This window comes from Ahaetulla prasina, chromosome 3 (genome assembly GCF_028640845.1).
Source record: "Ahaetulla prasina isolate Xishuangbanna chromosome 3, ASM2864084v1, whole genome shotgun sequence".
Lineage (NCBI taxonomy): Eukaryota > Metazoa > Chordata > Lepidosauria > Squamata > Colubridae > Ahaetulla > Ahaetulla prasina.
The window spans coordinates 47,070,413-47,089,336 of record NC_080541.1 but is presented as its reverse complement, the minus strand read 5'-3'; positions in this window follow the sequence as shown (position 1 = coordinate 47,089,336).

The following is an 18,924-nucleotide window of genomic DNA, read 5'->3' as shown; positions in this document are numbered from 1 at the left end:
AAGCCAAACATTTTCTCAATAATCAACTTTAAAAAGGAAATATTGGAGGTAGGATGAAAATTGTTTTTATACTTGGGTCCAATAATAGTCTCTTGAGGAGGGAGGTAAAAACCCATCTGTTTAAGAGACAATGGAACTAACCTCTTCTTAAAAGATGCATCACCACTACCTCGATCCAACCACCTATCATCACGTAGGAGGCTTTAGAAGATGAATCTAGTACATAGGTAGCCACACTTCCAGTCCCAAGATCCCTTTCCTCTTCCTTGGGATCAACAAATTTGAGCTCTTCCCAGATAATTATGTCAGACAGATGTATTGAGCAGGCTTCACACATATCTTACAGATGTCATCAATAAATTGATTGAATTGAAAATTGATCCAAGAAAATTTCATTCAAACGCACATTATTATTAGGCATTTGAAATTCTGGAAATTCAACAGAAGAAATATAAGCATACTTCACTTTATCTAAATGAAAATATTTGTAGCTCATCTTTTCTAACTTTCTGGTTTTGTTTTGTTTTTAAATTTCTGCCTGCACCCTATAGATGATGCTGTGCTGGTTATTGACTGAATAAACATTACTTGGCTTATCTGACTTTATCTACAGATGGTGCTGTATTTCAGCTTATAGTGGTTCCAGACTGCATGGCTCATAGTGAAGAATGCTGGGAATTGTAGTTTAACAGCTCCTAGATTGGCAAAGCTTCCTAATCCATAATCTGGAAGCAATGGAACTATTTCCTTCATAGCAACTTTTTTGGGTAAGGCTTTCTTTTTTGAAAATAACTGTTCAGTCAAATATTTGCAGGATAATAAAAACTATTGGAATTACATATACATCAACATTCAGCAGCAACCCTGAGGGTTCCATAACTGTTGAATAACAATGTTAGGAGAGACTGTTAACCCTTTCTTCTATTCAATCCAAACTGCCTATGGCATGGCTAACGAGGGCTTTGAAATTTACATATATAAGAGTGCACTGCATTTCAATAGAGGTATTTAGAATAGAGAAATGGGAATGCAGTCCAACTGCTTCAATGCCAATGGAATATACACAAACACACACACACACACAGACACATTGTAAATAGTATATCTAAGTAATGTTTTGATGTAATATTTTAATGGAAATGGGTGGCTGGGTAAATACTCTGTTAAATCAAACATATCCACTGGATGAGCAAAGCTAATGCTGATTATTAAAATAATAGAGAAATGGCCTGGAGTCGTCTGAGCGTTTACAATTTAAAAGTTGCAGAAATCACACATTTATACAATGTGCAAACCATTCCAAATCGTTGTCCCAAAGTAGTTTTGAATATTTTTGTATACTTATTTTTCCAAATCTGCAAAATGATTCATTTTTGCTCTCAGTCACTTAGTCACAATTGTTACTAAACATATTCCAAACAATCTCTGAAATGTGATTATATGAAATAAGAAGTACTTAAGAAATAATATCTTTAAAGTTAATCAAAAAATGTCATACAACAAATAATAAGTTATTCTACTGAATTATTAAACATGCAACATTTACCTGTATATATTATTCCTAATTTCAAATATTTTAGTAGGGTCATTAAGCATAAAATATTTTCCAATATGTGATCTTAATTTTATGTCCAAAGAAGTATGTACAAGCAACCATGTTCTGATTTAATTTGATGGAAAAATAAAATTTGATTTGAAGAGTTGAGTTAATTTGATGCTAATTTGTGATTTGGATCGTAAATTCATTGTCTCATTATCAGTATAAGCATCCATGAAGTAAAAAGGGGGACAAGTAATGTCATACATGATTAATATCATTTGTATCATGATCACATAACACAAATCATGAAAATTACATATTCTGCATTATTTCTTCAATTATACATTACTTCATCATGGCTTCCCTTGGATGTCTTTCCTGTTGGTGTAAAGATTTGTTTTAAATAATGTCATACTGCAATATAAATGAATGAATAAATGAATAATAAACCCAACTGGCCTTCATCAAATCCTGAAAAAGACCCAGCAGGAACTCCTCCATAACAGACAAAGAAGAGAATAACAAACAAAGCAATGTTGTCATTCCATACGTTACAGGAATTTCTGAAAAGCTCAGAAGGATTTTCAACCAACACAACATACATGTACATTTTAAACCCAAGGATACACTAAGACAGAAGCTTGTCCACCCCATGGATAAAACACACAGACACAAACTGAACAATGTGATACATGCAATACAATGCAATACAAGACATTGCAGATCTATATATTGATGAAACAAAACAACTGCTTCCCGAACACATGATACAATATAGAACAGCAAACACATCAGGACAAAATTCAGCAGTCCATCTGCATTTGAAAGATAAAGACTACTCTTTTGAAGACAGTAAAGTCCACATTCTGGATAGTGAGGACCAGTGGTTTGAAAGAGGGGTAAAGGAGGCCATTTGTGTTAACATTGAGCAGTCCTTTCTCAATAGAGGGAGAGAGATAAAACATCACCTATTTCTTGTCTACAAGAAGCAGTTCCAGAAGCAGTTCCAAGAAGATCCCAGCCCCATTTGCAATCTTACAGGTGGTTCTGAGGGCACATATCATCTCAAGAGCTCTCAGGAAGAGTGCTAACGACCAGATGACTGCAAAGAAATATGTTCCTTCCAACTCACTCCCCATTCTGTCAGAACTAATTCTTCCAACGCCCACACCAAGTGGCTGCATGGAGTGAGATGAGAACTGATCCTAGATGTTAGCTTGGTAGGATCTACAATGCAAACAATCCCAAACAAATGACAGAACAGAAGGATGAAAATGTGGATATATAAACTTCTAATGAATCCTGCCAATCTTTCATAGAGATGAATTAATCTGCCAATGTTCTTCTGCTCCTAACACTTTATTTTCTTCATTTTAAAAAAATTAATTTTATGAAAATATATCCGTCCACATTTTCCTGGCTTGCAGATTTTTAAGTAGGTCTACTATGATAGACACCTTTTGGTAAACATTTTTAATATAGTGCTTCATTTTATATATGCATTTTATGTGCATTATATCCTAATGTATTAATTTTAAATGTATTTTAGAATTTAGAATTTTTAAAAAGCCATAATTATATTTCAACTTACATATTACATATAGAGATTTTTGATACAAACTAACTTCAAAGGTCTTATCCAGAGATTATGAGCCAGACTCCAATAATTTGTGTTGAAATCTTCCAAATTAACAACGTCTGAGAGAGGGGTGATGGGGGTTTTTAACTAAAAGATATACAAATAAATATGAATATCAACTACACTGAAATGATGGCAGACAGAAATTTTTCCCTTGCATTTTTAGAGTGAAATCTCAGCTTCTTGTTTTAAAAAAATCTTATAAAATCTATTTTGCACTAATGACAACTAAATTAAAATTTGGCAAAATACACAATTTTGTTGATCATTTAGTCTGCTACATGGATAAGCAAACTGGCTTAGATATACATTCGTATTTCCGTTAACTTTTACTTTAAATACTAGAGTGTACAATTTAAGCAATATGAAAGAAAAGTGTCTTGTTGCTAAAATATTGGTAATGTACAATTTGTCAGTTAGGAATTGAAACTTGAGAGTATCAAGAGTATTGGCAATGAACCAGGGGTGAAATCTACTTACCTTCCTTACTGGTTCGGAAGTGCACGTGCTGCGTATCACATGCATGCGCAAAACCTTCGCATGCACAGAGGGTACAAAACAAATTACTTCCTGGTTAAAACAAGGGCAGGTTGGCAGAGCCTCACACCACAGTTGCTACCGGTTCTCCAAACCACCACCAAGAGCGCTACTGGATCGGGCGATTTGGTCCGAACCGGGAGCATTTTACCCTTGCAATGAACATATTAAAATAATAAAAATTGTTTAACATTAAAGCAATTTATCTGGAATTTCTTGCATCCTAGCTGAGGATCTAAATTTGTTTCTCTCTGTGTGTGTGTGTGTTTTACACTTTATTCTCAGACCTGTATTTTTTATTTATTTATTTTTTTACTATTTTAGCAAACATTCTTTTTCTGGAAAGAAACATCTTTAGGACCGTGCAATACGACAACAGAATGAGCCGACCAAATTTCAGTGCATGGTCCATAACTTGTAAAGACATTGGATTTCTATGCTTTTCACTTGGCATAAATAGCAGGGATCTTGAAGGCTAAAATAAAACCGTTTTTGTCTGGGTAAATTCTTTTTCTTCATTAACTAAGAAACTGTTTCATAATTCCATGTAATAGCTTAGATTGCTTTTGATCAAATGTACAACCTCTAAAATTCTAATCAGCCAAGACAAAATGAAAGCAAGTAATGACTGTAAGAGTCTGGGTTTTCCCCCTCAAATCTGCACTAATAGATTAAAAAATATTATGGCTTTCCTTTTTGTTCTCTGAGTGATATGAAGTTCATGACAGGCATTATCAGGTTCTAGTGGGAGGCAGCAGCAGAGTATTATGCTGTAATATATAATATCTATACCAAACCTATGGAGGTGACTGAGGCACAATCTGGTGGTGTTAACCACATATATATGAATCCATTGCTCCCCCCCCCAGTTGATTCAAGCCTCCTGGGAGTGAGCATGTGGGTCTTAAATGTCTCTTTGAAAGAGAGGTACTTCCACTGGCTCTGAAAGAGGTAGTAGTGCACCCCTTCCTGATTTTTCTTCTTCAAAAGGAAGAGGACTGGATCAAGAGCTCCAAAAATTATCATCATCATCTCTCTGAATTAATCTGGGAAAAATCATATTGGATTTTTTTCTCCTCCATATGTTTTTATTGTTACAAGGTGGATTAGGTGCACTTACTTTACCTTGGAAACCAATAACAATGTTTTACCCAGCTTAGAATCAAGCTTTGGTTATATGAGATGCATAGCCCTAATATGTAAAAAGTTTACATAGGACCAATTGTCAATATTTTCATCAATCCACCAAGGATCTAAGCAGAAATTATGAAAAGCAGAAAAAAGAATTAGACCTCACTGAGCATAGTAGACTACTTCTCAGTCAACATGCATAGTAATGCCAGCAAACTGAAATCAGGTCAAAATGACAACGTACCTGCTGTGACTTCATGACACATTTTTTTTCTCATATATATTTGTATCCTGACATATGATTAATGTAGATACATCATGTTTTTGAGTCGTAATGTCAAAGCACATCTCATCAATTGCCTCCTTCTATCCCCATTATGGTTTTCTCTGAGCATTGCTGTGTAATTGTGTAATTGTGTTAGTTGGGACAGTTACTTTTAATTTCATTTACTGTAAAAACAAAAGATTGCATAATGATACATTTGCTTTGTATGCTATCATAATAACTATAATTTTAGTTATATAATTACCAGTTTGTGCTTATTGACTACAAAAATTAATTGTGTCTTTCAACTGATTGAATTTCAGAGAATTTTTGTAGGACATTAACATAGCATTTGTGTTCCTACAAGCTCAAATAAAAGTAATTATTTTTGGATAGTTGCTTTGATGATTAGAACAACCTTAGTAGAAGATGTGCACATATAACAAGATCCTTGGTTTAGTAATGGGTTTTTCCCAAAGCAGTTTTTTTTAGATATATTATCTTGTAAGTTTATATATCACAGTTCATTCGAAGTAGCGTTTTTTAATTTGCAGTTTTTGAAAGTCAGTTTCTGAAGTGATAGTTTCGTTGTTTCAAAATAATAGTGAATATTAGTAGAGTCTTTTCAGAATTAATTCTCTGAAAGAAGCTATCTACAGTTACTGATAAATTAAATTCTTATTTTCAGTTTTGTACAATTTGTCATTTTTTCCAATCTTGTCAATTTCCTTCAACTCTTGCATTCACATAGAAAATGTGCATTACCTGCTGGTGGTCACATAAATAAAAAGTTTGGCTTATTCTGGCCCAGTTATAAGAAAACATGATTTATCTTTCCACCTTACATGGAAATACAAATAGTATTTTCTACCATTTCACTGTTCCAATATCACTATTTGCTTACAGGCTTGTAAGTGGATCACAAGCTTCCTAACAAACAGGAAGCAGCAGGTGAAGCTAAGCAAGATCACATCAAATACCTGTACAATTAGCACAGGGGCCCCCCAAGGCTGTGTGCTCTCCCCACTTCTCTTCTCTCTGTATACCAATGACTGCATCTCCAATGATCCATCAGTTAAGCTACTGAAGTTCGCAGATGACACAACAGTGATTGGTCTCATTCGAGACAATGACGAATATAGACAAGAGGTCAAACGACTAGCCTTGTGGTGCAACCAAAACAATCTGGAACTGAACACACTCAAAACCGTAGAAATGGTGGTAGACTTTAGGAAAAACCCTTCCATACTTCCACCTCTCACAATACTTGACAACACAGTATCAACAGTAGAAACCTTAAAATGTCTGGGTTCTATCATATCGCAAGATCTCAAATGGACAGCTAACATCAAAAACATCATTAAAAAAGGACAACAAAGAATGTTCTTTCTGCGCCAACTCAGTAAGCTCAAACTGCCCAAGGAGCTGCTGATCCAATTCTACAGAGGAATTATTGAGTCTGTCATTTGCACCTCTATAACTGTCTGGTTCGGTTCTGCAACCCAACAAGAAAAACACAGACTTCAGAGGATAATTAGAACTGCAGAAAAAATGACTTGCCTTCCATTGAGGACCTGTATACTGCACGAATCAAGAAGAGGGCCGTGAAAATATTTGCAGATCCCTCGCATCCTGGACATAAACTGTTTCAACTCCTACCCTCAAAACGATGCTATAGAGCACTGCACACCAGAACAACTAGACACAAGAACAGTTTTTTCCCGAATGCCATCACTCTGCTAAACAAATAATTTCCTCAACACTGTCAGACTATTTACTGAATCTGCACTACTATTAATCGTTTCATAGTTCCCATCGCCAATCTCTTTCCACTTATGACTGTATGACTATAACTTGTTGCTGGCAATCCTTATGATTTATATTGATCATCAATTGTGTTGTAAATGTTGTACCTTGATGAACGTATCTTTTCTTTTATGTACACTGAGAGCATATGCACCAAGACAAATTCCTTGTGTGTCCAATCACACTTGGCCAATAAAAATTCTATTCTATTCTATTCTATTCTATTCTATTCTATTCTATTCTATTCTACTAGAAACTGATAATCCTAGTCATAAGACACTCCAAGTCTAGTTTCATAAAGAAATGACTTTTCTCTACCACTGAGTTAAAATGCTACTCCTATATCAATAGAAGACTAGATTGTTCCCATTATTTTATTCTCTCCCATCTAAGTTAATTGCCAGAAGGCTTTCTGCTGATGTGATAAGTTAAAGAATTAGCTGGTTCTATAAGTCTTACATACTTTATACACTTTATGTTTGTCCTTGGATACTGTGATCCTATGAGAAAAAATATTACTATCAATTTAATTATAAGTGACTTAAGCTGTGGACTGGCACTGGGCTGTGGCATATCAATAACTAGGCGGTAAAAACAACTGAAGCCCCATCTGCAGGGTGAAGGCAGCATGTGAAACAGTGCCCCCTCCAGTCCGGGGAAAAACTTTTCTTTATGGAACTGGTCCCTGATGCCCAAAAGGTTGGGGGCCTCTGATTTAAGCATTTCATGAATTGCTGGAGATGAAATGAAAGCTGCATAATTAGCAAAAATGTACCACATAAAGACCAAGATATGTCTTGGTGATTTATTGTGGTTTGTGATTTATCACAAACTATGATAAGAAAACTCTAAACTTGTGATAGATGCTGCTGCTGATGATATTGTCATAGAAAGTAGCAACCCGCAGCCTCCATGGGTTAAGGAGGAGGAGGAGGAGGGAAAGATTTTGAGAACATCATGGGAAATAAAAATAATAATTTTAAAAAGCCAGATGAAGAAAAGAAATCCCAGTCTCACAGCCAAGAAAATATGAGCATCTCTATGCACTCAGCAGGAGTCTGAAGATCAGTTTTAATAATACTGTTTGCTTGTTCTTTTGCTTTAGCTCCTTATGTTTATACTGCATATAATGTTAAATCCTGAAGAAATATAAGCAGAAATCAACTAAAACTTTTAAAAAATATCTTTCTGACTGATGGTTGGTAATCTTTCTGTACTAACATTCTGATTTTTTTTGTTCAAAGTAGATACAAGCACAATGGTCTACAAACTTCATTTTGTCCACATCTGTCTACTGATAAATGTTTCTAGTTCAGATTTCAGATCTGATTATATTACTCAACATACAAATATTTTTCTCCAATCCCTGACCTTTAGTGTGCTATTTTATAAGATAAACATGCCTTCCCGTGTTTGCAGTGTCCTGGCACTGCACTTTGTTTAACAATCCATATGGAAGTTAACATGCTCTTTCTTAAACAAACATGTAATACAATCCCTTAAACTAGCCTTTGTTCGGGTGAGAAAAACAGCATGTTAACTAGCTATTACCAGGAGATTCTCTCTGCTTCAGGCTATACTAGTCCTTGTCACTGAATCACTGTTAAGGGTATTTTCATAACCCAGATCCTCCACTTCCTGAAGATCTATAATGCAGGCCTATTGTTTTCTTTGATTCACATAGATTTATTCAATACAACAGTAGCAAAACTGGAAGAAGATCTTGTATCCCATTGTGGGTTTAAATCATTTATGTAATGATTTAAATTTACATGAACATGCATTTGATTCGTTACACTTCTTTTTAAAATTCATTTATGAGAGCTAGATTCTGTCTGTACAGAAAAACTACAGCACTATTAACAGTGTTTTGGAATTGTTGGAAGAAATTGGGTTCAGCTCCAAGTGGGAAGAAAGACACTGGAAACATGGAGACTGCTTGGAAAGATGGTTTAATGATAGTTTAATGGTGGACAGGACCACATGGTTTGAGGTCCTGGGCAAAAAAGAGCAAATGGAGAAGAGAGAGTGATATATTTATACATTCTCTTGGGCCCTGCCTTACAGTTTCCTGTTCCTGTACAAGAAATGTATCCCATTGGCTGTCAGATTCCCAGGGGGCGAGGGTCTTAGCTAACTTTTTTTATTTATTTATTTAATTTGTCACAACAGTATACATAAACATTGTCATAGTAAAAAAAAGAAAAACATATCATGAAATATATATATATATATATACATACACACACACACACACACACACACACACACACATTATTTATTTATTTTTGTCACAACATCATATAAAAAGGATTATATAGTATATAAACATATATATGAGTAAATATTAGGAGGTATAAGCATCAATATATATATAGGAAGAAGAAAAGAAAAACAATAGGACAGGAACGGTAGGCACGTTTGTGCGCTTATGCACGCCCCTTATGGTCCTCTTAGGAATGGGGTGAGGTCAATAGTAGAAAGTTTTTGGTTGAAGCTTTTAGGATTATGGGAAGAGACCACAAAGTTAGGTAAAGTATTCCAAGCACTGATGATTCTGTTACAGAAGTCATATTTTCTGCAATCTAGATTAAAGCGGTTAACATTAAGTTTAAATCTGTTGGTTGCTCTTGTATTGTTATAATTAAATATGTAAAGGATATGCACTTTGTACTTTGTAGGATGTCTGTGTCTTTGTAGGATGTCTGTGTCCCAGGCCTGGCTGAATCTTGCTGGGTGATGATGTAATGAAAGGGCATTGGGTAATTCCTATTATGGCTTAAGGGCTTTGTCCTGGTTTAGATCTTGAGTGAGGGCTAATCCTATCATGTCATGAAGGCCATGTCTTTTGTGTTATAGATAAGTTGGGCCAGCCTTTTGTCTTATAAATAACCAAAGTATCTGCTGGGGACTGGGAGCGGTGGCTGAGTTTATTTCTTAAGATTTTTATTTCTCTTTTAGGGGAAATATTCTGCCTTTTAATATTTCCTAGAATATTTCTTTTTTCTAGGAGAGAGGTGGGTGCTAACTTCCTACAGGATATTGGCAGTATTCCACTGTCTTATGACATCCAAATACATTCTGTCTGAAACTCTCAATTACTCACTGACATTGAGTATTTTAATAAAACATTAAATGGTTTTATTAAATAGTTTGCTTTCGCCTATTATCTACGGTACTAGCTTTGTTGTCACTGCTAACCTGCAAGTCTGCTTGTACAGAACAGAGTTGCAAATCAGTGGTAAGTTAACTATACAAACTGAAATAAAAAGTAAACTGAAATTGATTCTAATTGATGTGATTTAATAATAAATAGTTACAGGTTTATCTAAATGACTGAGAAAACGGTTTTCTCTGCTTCTTTAGCTTCTAGGATTTTCAAGCAAATAATTCCCAATGCATTCCTCTTTAGCTATATTCAATTATGTGTAAAAGTCTAATCTAATTAACAAAATACAGAATATGCCTTTATGATGATGGGATAGAATGGATGAGTGGCCCTATTAACTTCTTAATTAAGAATAAGGAATTTTCATATAAGTTGGATCCTAGTCGAACACCTTTACTAACCCAACATTTATCTGCTTAAGATGAATGTTCAAAAAGGAACTGACACAAATGACTCTTCCTACATCTATGTTTAAATATGGAATTTGAAGAACTTAAGAGGCTAACAGAAAATAAAAAATAAAAAACCTGATATTTTTATTTTTAAAAAACCAATACAATTTATATTGGAGGTAACTCACATTAAAAATAGGCTCCGATAATTCCTGAACCTAGTCGGAAGAACCAAGCTTTAAATCTTGGCAAATTTAAGAAGTAAGAACTTCAAAATTTGACATATAGTATTCTTGCTATTTTGTTATGTATCAAGGTATCCCAAATGTTAGTGACAACAAAAGCACAATCTTCCACCACAATATTGAGCTAATTATGAATCAGCTACCTACCAACATTCACCTCACTTTTGGATTAAAAATTCAAAATGACCATTGTGTGGCTGTATACATCTGCAAAAGCTCAAATAAGACTTATATTTGGAGAAATGAAGTGATTGACTTCAAGGCCTGAGGGCACAAAACTCATTTTTTTATGTGACTATAAATATGTTGAAATTAACGAAAGCCAGCTTGTGAATTGCTACACATATTTTCTTTTACTACAAAATCAGCATTACAGATTACATTGGGAAGGGTTTTTTTTCTAGCAGAAAGTGCAAACCTGCCAATTGAAAACAGTCTATCAGAGGAAGAAATGACACATAGGACAACATAATGATAACATTTTGGGGTTCCCCCCCCAGCCTTTTGTGATATCTTAGATGAGTGGTGAATTGTTTTTGTAATGTATCTTTAAGAGTTGTGGAGGGAAAACTGAGCGGGAAAAAGCACGTTGCTGATTGGATGAAGCCTCTGGCTAAACTGTATATAAAGAGAGGATTTTCCCAGCCCGGGTTGCTGGGTTCACCATATAGTAAAGAGCTGTTGTCACTATCCTGGTCTCCTGCCTCGTTATTGCCCGAATCTAACACTGGCGACGAAGGTGGGATCTCGAGGCTAAGAGCGCCAGGAAAAAAGCTGAAGTCACCAGGAAGACGCGAACCCAGCAAACAAGGGGCGGAAAGCAGCGATGTCCAGCTACACACCGCCAGCGCCATTCGACCCAGCTAAGGAGAAATGGGGGTCATACATGGCTCGTTTCGAGTGTTTCCTCGAAGCGAACGAACTCCAAGGAGTCTCAGACAACAGGAAGCGAGCGTATTTCCTGAGCCACTGCGGTCCAGAGGTTTTCGACACCGCAGAATCGTTGGCGGAGCCAACGCCGGTACAATCGGTGCCATGGCAGACTCTACAGACCCTATTGAAAGCCCATTATGCACCAACGCCGTCCAAGTACGTGCAACGGTACGAATTCAGGGAGCGTAGGCAGCAAGAGGGCGAGTCCATCAGCGTATACATGGCAGCCCTGAGGAAAGCCACGAACCATTGCGAGTTCCGAGACCTGGAAGAGGCATTGCTGGAGCAACTCATTCGTGGGGTCAGGGACATCCGTTTGCGACGGCGGCTGCTGGCCAAAAGCAACTTAACGCTGGCAAACGCCTTGGATGAAGCCAGGGCTAACGAGATGTCTACCCAAGCGGCGGAAACCCTACAAAAGCAGGTCGCACCAACGGCTGGTGCGAAATCAACCCCGGTCCACAATGAAGAGGTCCAGGCCGAATCGGACGGTGAGGAGGAGGAAGGAGTCTTCCACACCGGGAGGCCGGAGAAAGAAGACCGGGGTGACTGCGCGAGTTGCGGAGGGCAACACCAACAACAACAATGCAGATTTAAGGATGCAACTTGTCGGCGGTGCGAAGGAAGGGGCACCTAGCACAGGTCTGTCGAGCACCCCAACCTTCCCGCCAAAATTCAAACTGACCAACCAGAGCGCTGGAACGCGGCGGCCCGTGATTGGTCAATTCAAAAAGGCGCGGTTGAATCAGACTGTCGTGAGAGTGGGTCACGCAACAACACGCCTAGAAAAAATCTTTACAAAATCAGCATTAAAGATTACATTGGGAAGGTTTTTTTTTTCTAGCAGAAAGTGCAAACCTGCCAATTGAAAACAGTCTATCAGAGGAAGAAATAATACATAGGACAACATAATGATAACATTTTGGGGTTCCCCCCCAGCCTTTTGTGATATCTTAGATGAGTGGTGAATTGTTTTTGTAATGTATCTTTAAGAGTTGTGGAGGGAAAACTGAGCGGGAAAAAGCACGTTGCTGATTGGATGAAGCCTCTGGCTAAACTGTATATAAAGAGAGGGTTTTCCCAGCCCGGGTTGCTGGGTTCACCATATAGTAAAGAGCTGTTGTCACTATCCTGGTCTCCTGCCTCGTTATTGCCCGAATCTAACACTGGCGACGAAGGTGGGATCTCGAGGCTAAGAGCGCCAGGAAAAAAGCTGAAGTCACCAGGAAGACGCGAACCCAGCAAACAAGGGGCGGAAAGCAGCGATGTCCAGCTACACACCGCCAGCGCCATTCGACCCAGCTAAGGAGAAATGGGGGTCATACATGGCTCGTTTCGAGTGTTTCCTCGAAGCGAACGAACTCCAAGGAGTCTCAGACAACAGGAAGCGAGCGTATTTCCTGAGCCACTGCGGTCCAGAGGTTTTCGACACCGCAGAATCGTTGGCGGAGCCAACGCCGGTACAATCGGTGCCGTGGCAGACTCTACAGACCCTATTGAAAGCCCATTATGCACCAACGCCGTCCAAGTATGTGCAACGGTACGAATTCAGGGAGCGTAGGCAGCAAGAGGGCGAGTCCATCAGCGTATACATGGCAGCCCTGAGGAAAGCCACGAACCATTGCGAGTTCCGAGACTTGGACGAGGCATTGCTGGAGCAACTCATTCGTGGGGTCAGGGACATCCGTTTGCGACGGCGGCTGCTGTCCAAAAGCAACTTAACGCTGGCAAACGCCTTGGACGAAGCCAGGGCTAACGAGATGTCTACCCAAGCGGCGGAAACCCTACAAAAGCAGGTCGCACCAACGGCTGGTGCGAAATCAACCCCGGTCCACAATGAAGAAGTCCAGGCCGAATCGGAGGGTGAGGAGGAGGAAGGAGTCTTCCACACCGGGAGGCCGGAGAAAGAAGACCGGGTGACTGCACGAGTTGCGGAGGGCAACACCAATGACAACAATGCAGATTTAAGGATGCAACTTGTCGGCGGTGCGAAAGGAAGGGGCACCTAGCACAGGTCTGTCGAGCACCCCAACCTTCCCGCCAAAAATTCAAACCGACCAACCAGAGCGCGGGAACGGCGAAGCGGCCCGTGATTGGTCAATTCAAAAAAGGCGCGAAGTTGAATCAGACTGTCGTGAGAGTGGGTCACGCAACAACACGCCTAGAAAAAAAATCTTTACTAAAGCAAAGATTGAGGGGGTGCCGTGCCGATTGGAGGTGGACACCGGCTCAGCGATCACGATCATGTCCTGGGACACCCTCGTGAAAGCCTTACCCGCCATCGCAAAGCGCAAGCTGAAAACACAGAAATTAAAGGTACAAGACTACCAAGGAAATCGCATCCCTGTTCGAGGGGTAACGTCCGTCCACGTCGAATATGGACAATACAAGAAAACTCTGCCCATCACCATAGTCGATGGGACCCTGCCAAGCTTGTTGGGACTGGATTGGTTCCGAGCATTGGGCATGGGAGTGACTGGAGTCTTCAGAAACGAAGTCAACCTCAAAGACGCACTCGTGAAGGAATTTGGGGACGTTTTCAGAGACTGCCTGGGCAAGTACACGGGGACCCCTATTTCTTTTAACTTAGACCCCCAAGTTGCCCCTATCCGTCTAAAGGGTAGGGGGGTTCCGTTAGCCTAAAGCCCAGGATTGACCGGGAACTGGACAAGCTAGTAAACCAGGGAATTCTAGTGCCAGTTGACCATGCTAAGTGGGAGACCCCTATAGTCACCCCAGTCAAACCGGACGGGTCGGTCCGGATTTGCGCTGACTATAAGGCAACGCTTAACAAAGCGTTGCAAAAGAGTGCTTACCCCGTTCCGGTGGTACAGCACTTACTGCACTCAATGGGGCAAGGGCAAGTTTTTGCCAAGCTAGACTTGGCCCAAGCCTATCAACAGCTGCCCATAGATAGCAGCACAGCCGAAGCGCAGACAATTGTGACTCACAGAGGGGCTTTTAAGTGTACCCGGTTACAGTTTGGGGTTAGTGTGGCTCCAGGGTTATTTCAGAACCTAATGGAGCGGCTATTGCAGGGACTACCAGGGGTGGTACCATACTTTGACGATGTACTGGTATCCGCTGAGAATCTAGAGGAATTAGGGGTAAGGCTGCGAAAAGTTTTGGGCATTTTCCGGTCTGCGGGTCTCACAGTTAAACTGAACAAATGCCAGATCGGGGTTGAATCAGTGGAATTCCTGGGCTACCGGATAGACAGAAAAGGGATTCACCCCACTGAGAGCAAGGTACGGGCCATCAGGAAGGCCCCGGTGCCAAAGAACAAAACAGAGTTGCAGGCATTCTTAGGTCTGGTCAATTTCTACGCGGTATTCTTAAGGAATAAGGCAACAGTAGCCGAGCCGCTTCATAAACTACTAGCAAAGACGGCTGCATGGTCTTGGGGAAAGGCGGAAGCTAGGGCATTCGAAGGGGTAAAGAATCTCCTATCGAGTGATAGCCTCCTTATCCAATACAATGGCACGCTGCCATTAGTGTTAAGCTGCGATGCATCTCCCTATGGGGTGGGGGCTGTGCTCAGCCACAGGTTGCCAAATGGCACAGAAGCCCCTATTGCATACTACTCCCGAACCATGTCATCAACTGAAAGAAATTATAGCCAGCTTGATAAGGAAGCCTTGGCTATAGTCTCAGGAGTAAAGAAATTCCACGAATATGTATTTGGTCGTGATTTCGAAATCATCACGGACCATAGACCTTTGCTAGGCCTGTTGGCAGGCGACCGCCCAACGCCCGTGGCACTTTCGCCCAGACTGACCAGATGGACAATCTTTCTAGCGGCGTATTCTTACAAACTACTACACCGGCCAGGGAAGGAATTAGGGCATGCAGACGCCTTGAGCAGATGCCCGTTACCAGAGACTATCAAAGACCCCACTCCGGGGACACCAGTTCTGCTAATTGACTCTTTGGACTCTGGCCCAGTCACATCCAAAGAGGTGGCTCGGGCTTCGTACAAGGACATTACAATAAGGACTGTAATTGGTTGGGTACAAAGAGGTTGGCCCGCTGCGCCGGGCGAGCGTTTTAAAGAATTTGTAAAAAAACGTGGGGAACTCTCAGCTCAAGGGGGGTGCCTGCTATGGGGGGATCGAGTGGTGATCCCGGAGAAATTGAGGAAAAAGGTATTGGAGCTCCTTCACGAAGGCCACCCAGGGATCGTGAGAATGAAGGGTCTAGCGAGAAGCTATGTGTGGTGGCCCTTAATGGACACGGAAATTGCTGAAAGGGTAGGGAAATGCCAGGCCTGCCAGGAGTCCAGACCGCTACCCCCAACGGCCCCGATTCGGGAATGGGAGAGACCCCAGGGCCCTTGGTCTAGGATCCATATCGATTTTGCCGGCCCCTTCCACGGCCAAACCTTTCTGGTAGTAGTCGATGCCTACTCCAAATGGCTGGAAATCATTCTCATGAGATCCATGACAGCCGAGGCCGTGATTTCAGTCCTACGGCACCTATTTGTAACCCACGGGTTGCCCGACACTTTAGTCTCCGATAACGGCCCGCAATTCACGGCAACCCAGTTTGAGGGTACTTGGCAGAGGAGGGCATCCGACATGTCCTCTCGGCGCCTTTCCACCCTGCGACGTACGGCCTTGCAGAACGCTTGCTCGAGCGCAAAGGAAGCATTGTCCAGAATCAGGCCAGGCGATTGGCAAACAAAAATCGATACATTCCTAGCCGTCCAACACAGAACCCCCTGTGTAACAACTGGCCGCAGCCCGGCAGAGCTATTAATGGGTCGGAAGCTTAGGTGCCCACTAGACCGGTTAAACCCAAACTACACACCAGACGGTTACAAAGGGGCACACGGTAAAACAAGAGGGATGGCAGTAGGCGACCTAGTGTGGGCACACAACTACGGCGAGGGCCCGACCTGGTTAGCAGGAAAAATCCTAGAGACAACAGGACCAAAATCATATCTAATAGAGATAGAGGATGGCCGGGTATGGAAGCGCCACATAGACCAAATAAGGAAACGATAACCGTAAATCAGAATCAGATGAAACAGGCCCTGACTATCAATGTTTGAATCCACAGCTGACTCAAACCCGGGCAAGCGCGGGACTTATCTGAGTTCCAGGAGGTCCAGCGACGCCACCCGGTTCCTCCTGAAAACAGCAGGGACGACTCTGCAAATAATCCAGGGCCGGATGGCCTAGAGGAGGAGCTGAGAGGAACAAACAGTCCCTCCGGTCAGCTCGACTCACTCCCAGAGAATGAATTGCGCAGGTCCAAAAGAGTCAGGAGACGCCCAGTTTACTTGCGTGATTACGCAGAAAAATAATATGTTAATTTTATGGAAATGTTGGTAAAGTGTTTTCTGGGAGGGAAGGAGTGTAATGTATCTTTAAAGTTTTGGAGGGAAAACTGAGCGGGAAAAAGCACGTTGCTGATTGGTTGAAGCCTCCGGCTAAACTGTATATAAGGAGAGGTTTTCCCTAGCACTGGCTGCTGGGTTCACCATATAGTAAAGAGCTGTTGTCACTATCCTGGTCTCCTGCCTCGTTATTGCCCGAATCTAACAGTTTTAATCTTTGTACATTCCTCTATTGACCAGTTGCAAAGCAGAATCGTAAGACTTTCTTTGTTCTTTCTTTTTTTCTCTCTTTCCTTGATTATACTTCTAAATAAATATTACTAAAATAAAATATTCTTGATATTTAGAAGACTTACTTTGCTCAAACTTCCCAAGACTAGTCATCCCAACAGTGGGTAAATTTGCATGCCTTTTTAAAACCTGCTGGTAGATATTTCTTTTAAATAAAACAATAAAATATTAAAGCTCAAATCTGTTGCCAGTAATTGTTTTCAGTAGGTCATGAAGAAGCAAAGAAGCATTGTCCAGAATCAGGCCAGGCGATTGGCAAACAAAAATCGATACATTCCTAGCAGTCCAACACAGAACCCCCTGTGTAACAACTGGCCGCAGCCCGGCAGAGCTATTAATGGGTCGGAAGCTTAGGTGCCCACTAGACCGTTTAAACCCAAACTACACACCAGACGGTTACAAAGGGGCACACGGTAAAACAAGAGAGATGACAGTAGGCGACCGAGTGTGGGCACACAACTACAGCGAGGGCCCGACCTGGTTAGCAGGAAAAATCCTAGAGATAACAGGACCAAAATCATATCTAGTAGAGATAGAGGATGGCCGGGTATGGAAGTGCCACATAGACCAAATAAGGAAACGCATAACCGGTAAATCAGAATCAGATGAAACAGGCCCTGACGATCAAACGTTTGAATACACAGTTGACTCAAACCCGGGGCAAACGCGGGACTTATCTGAGTTCCTGGAGGTCCAGCGACGCCAACCGGTTCCTCCTGAAAACAGCAGGGACGACTCTGCAAATAATCCAGGGCCGGATGGCCTAGAGGAGGAGCTGAGAGGAATAAACAGTCCCTCCGGTCAGCTCGACTCACTCCCAGAAAATGAATTGCGCAGGTCCGAAAGAGTCAGGAGACGCCCAGTCTACTTGCGTGATTACGTTGAAAAATAAGATGTAAATCTTGGTAAAGTGCTTTCTGGGAGGGAAGGAGTGTAATGTATCTTTAAGAGTTGTGGAGGGAAAACTGAGCGGGGAAAAAGCACGTTGCTGATTGGATGAAGCCTCTGGCTAAACTGTATATAAAGAGAGGGTTTTCCCAGCCCGGGTTGCTGGGTTCACCATATAGTAAAGAGCTGTTGTCACTATCCTGGTCTCCTGCCTCGTTATTGCCCGAATCTAACAGTTTTAATCTTTGTACATTCCTCTATTGACCAGTTGCAAAGCAGAATCGTAAGACTTTCTTTGTTCTTTCTTTTTTTCTCTCTTTCCTTGATTATACTTCTAAATAAATATTACTAAAATAAAATATTCTTGATATTTAGAAGACTTACTTTGCTCAAACTTCCCAAGACTAGTCATCCCAACAGTGGGTAAATTTGCAGGCCTTTTTAAAACCTGCTGGTAGATATTTCTTTTAAATAAAACAATAAAATATTAAAGCTCAAATCTGTTGCCAGTAATTGTTTTCAGTAGGTCATGAAGAAGCAAAGAAGCAAGCCAGCATTCATGATATTCATGACAATACCTCCAGAACTACTTTAAGTTCATGCTAGAAAGTTGGGCTTTATATAAAGGAAGTAAAATGCCCATCCCAAAAGTATAGTCCTCATTTTCATGTATGCACACAGTCATTTGTTTTAACTCACAGTCAGCCATCAAATTTTGTGGTGGGCTATAAACTTGTTGAGTCATTA